Source organism: Terrapene carolina, unplaced genomic scaffold (genome assembly GCF_002925995.2).
Source record: "Terrapene carolina triunguis isolate 2854851 unplaced genomic scaffold, T_m_triunguis-2.0 Scaffold25555, whole genome shotgun sequence".
NCBI classification, from domain to species: Eukaryota; Metazoa; Chordata; order Testudines; family Emydidae; genus Terrapene; species Terrapene triunguis.
Window position 1 is genome coordinate 1,810 of NW_020689906.1, and position 3,642 is coordinate 5,451.

Consider the following 3,642-nt stretch of genomic DNA (forward strand, 5'->3'; position numbering starts at 1 on the left):
TCTTTCTTGAAGGACCCCCAAAAGGAGGTGACGGGAGGAATAGCCCATACCCTCATTATTTTGTCCACCAATCAGGCCTAGTTTCTGACATTCCACTGATTTCCCACACCAACTTTTCTTGTTTAACAAGGATGATCTGAACACTGTCCTTGAATTCTACCAGGAGACCTTTTTGTTTGAACTAACTCAGTCTCTGTCTCCCATTCATACCTTTTCCCATCAACATTTGTTACTGTAGGTTATGATATCTTTTTAACTTTCACATACTTTTTACAGTTAAGCTCATAATAAGGCTAAATGTCTCAGCTCAACTATCACACTACTGCCCTTCCTCTGCTTGTAGGGGATGGACTTCCTCCAGATGATGGGGAGGGAAAACAGCACCTCGGTGACCGAATTCATCCTCCTAGGTCTCGCCAGCAAACCAGAGGAGCAGCTCGTCCTCTTTGGGGTCTTCACAGTCATTTACCTGGTGGCCCTGATTGGCAATATGCTCATCTTACTGCTGGTCAGCCTGGACTCTCGGCTCCACACGCCCATGTACTTCTTTCTGGGCAACCTCTCGGTGGTGGACATTGGCTACATCAGCTCCACTGTGCCCAAGATGCTGGCCAATTACCTGTCTCGAGACATGTCCATCTCATGGGCCGGTTGTCTCTCCCAGATGTTCTTCTTCATCTCCTTTGGGGGGATAGAGTGCCTGATTCTAGGGGTCATGGCCTACGACCGCTATGTGGCCATCTGTCACCCGCTGCACTACTGTACATTCATGAGACGACGGGTGTGTGCCCTGCTGGCTGCAGCTGCCTGAGCCATAGGCTTGGCCAACTCAGCCGTGCACTCATGCTTGATGTCCATCCTATCCTTCTGCCGAGTCAACATCCTCCACCATTTCTTCTGTGATATCCCCCCACTCTTACAGCTCTCCTGCTCTGACACTCAGGTCAACCAGGCTGCCACCTTTGCCTTGGGTGGTGGCCTTGTCTCGAGTTCTTTGCTGGGGACACTGGTGTCCTATTTGTACATCGCGCTGGCCATCCTTAGGATCCGCACGAGGGAAGGGCGCCTCAAGGCCTTCTCCACCTGCACCTCTCACCTGACCGTGGTCAGCCTCTACTTTGGCACCATCCTCTTCACCTACCTCCGCCCCAACTCCACCTACTCACAGGACCAGGACCGGGCACTGCCCGTGCTCTATGGCATCATCATCCCCATGCTCAACCCCATCATCTACAGCCTGAGGAATAAGGAGGTGAAAGGCTCACTCCGAAAAGTTTTGGGCAGGAGCTAGGCAGGTGAAGGGGAGGTGTTGTCTTCTAATGTATAGTGAACTGGCTTAGGAGCCACCTGGGTTCTATATGCAGCTCTGGGATGGGAGTGATATCTAGTGGGTAGAGCGTGGGGGTGGGAGTCAGGACTCATGGGTTCCACACTCATTTGAATGAAAGTCTCTCTGTGTGTGTACACAGGGATTGTTATTCCAGGTGCCAAAGATTTCTGTGTTTTTGTCTGAACATTTTTTAGTTTACAGCAGTATTAGGTGTAACATTTGGGGAGCATAAAAGCTTGATTTTTCTTTGCTGAAAAGCTTAAAACAATTCAGAAGTCAATTTTCAGTTTCTTAACATAACATCAGCAATTTCTGATGAGTAATTTTCCCACTGGGGAAAGAAATTGGTAGAACAGAGCTATGAAACACCTTGTTTCTTGTCACTGCCTCAGTTGTTGGAATTTATAGGTGGGAAACATCAATCAACATGCTCCCCAAGGACCCCATGGTGATAAATCCATAGTTTATGTCTGTCGTATACCATTGTGCTTTGCTAACTGTAGAAACCTGTAGAACTAGGTAAAAAAGGCCCATTATTTTCACAGGAAGTAAATAAATACATTAATAACGTTTTGTTTTGTAAGAAAATTTCCCACAAGAATCTTTTGGGTCTTTTTGTTCATTTGTTTGTTTTGGTTTCTGCAACAAAAAACAAAACTCCAAAAATTCTTTTTCAAAAACATTTTTGTAGAAATGTTGAGTTATCAATAAAATCATCCAGTGTTTGTATAAATGTTCAGTGTCAAAAAGCATTTTGGGTAAAATGTTTCAGGTTTCTGTGAAAATGTCCAGTTTTCAGTATAAAATGTTTGTTTTTGAAAACCTTTTAATGTTTTTTTTAAAAAGTATATTTCTGAAAATGGAGTTGCTTAAATAGACTTTTTCTTTTAAAAAATGGTCAGTTTCTTCATTTAGAATGAAACACTGGAAATTGTCAACAAAAATGACAATTTCCTGCACACATTTCTGATTTGGTCAAAAAACCATTTTTCCTTGGAACTATTAGGAAAGATAGATAATAAGACAGAAAATATCATAATTTCACTGTATAAATCCATTTTATACCCACATGTTGAATTTTGCATGAATTTCTGAGCATCCCATCTAAAAAAAAATATTAGAAATAGAAAAAGTACAGAAAAGAACAACAAAAATGTTTAGGGGAATGGAACAGCTTCCAAATGAGGAGAGATTAAAAAGTCTGAGACTTTTCATCTTGGAAAAGTCACAACTAGGAATTGATATGATAGAGGTCTAGGTCAGAACAAAGGTCCATGTAGCCCAGTATCCTGTCTTCTGACAAGGGCCAAAGCCAGGTGCTTTGGAGGGAATGAACAGAACAGGCAACCATTGAGTGATCCATCCCCTGTCATCCAGGCCCAGCTTCTGGCAAACAGAGGCTAGGGCCGCCAACTGTGCCCATCCTGGCTAATATCCACTGATGGACCTATCCTCCATGAATTTATCTAGTTCTTTTTTTAACCTTGTTATAGACTTGGCCTTTACAACATCCCCTGGCAAAGAGTTCCACAGTTTGGCTATGTGTTGTGTGAAGAAATATTTTCTTTAGTTTGTTTGAATTCTGTTGCCTACTGATTTCATTTGGTGACCCCTAGTTCCTGTGTTATGAGGAGGAGTAAATAACACTTCTTGATTTACTTTCTCCACGCCAGTCATGATTTTATAGACCTCAATCATATCCCCCCTTAGTTGTCTCATTTCAAACCCGAAAAGTCCCAGTTTTATTAATCTCTCCTCATACAGCAGCCGTTCCATAAACCTAATTATTTTTGTTGCCCTTTTCTGAACCTTTTTCAATTCCAATATATCTTTTTTGAAATGGGGTGACCGCATCTGTATGCAGTATTCAAGATGTGGTCATACCCTGGGTTTATATAGAGACAATATGATATTTTCTGTCTTATTATCTATCCTTTTCTGAATGATTCCCCACACTCTGTTTGCTTTTTTGACTGCCACTGCACATTGAGTGGATGTTTTCAGAGAACTATCCACACTGACTCCAAGATCTCTTTCTTGAGTTGTAACAGCTAATTTAGACCCCATCATTGTATATGTATAGTTGGTATTATGTTAGTTGTCTGGGGAGGTCAAATCTTCATAGCCAGTAGCCCAAGGATTGTCCCTTCACAGTCCGCAAGTGTTTACCCAGGTCCATTATTTGCTCTCTCTGCTTGTTTGTCCATCCAGACTCCTATTAAACTAAGCCACCATAGTTATACAGTAAACACCATGGCAACCAGGGCAACACGGCGCAACCAGCCGCAGAGCTGCTCCTCTTCCATCCCACA

The 3,642-nt window shown here is 42.7% G+C and overlaps 1 pseudogene; it reads left to right on the plus strand.

Annotated features, from left to right (window-relative positions):
* Positions 1-361: 361 nt before the first annotated feature.
* LOC112113413 lies at positions 362-1,291 on the plus strand (annotated as a pseudogene).
* The last annotated feature ends 2,351 nt before the right edge of the window (positions 1,292-3,642 follow it).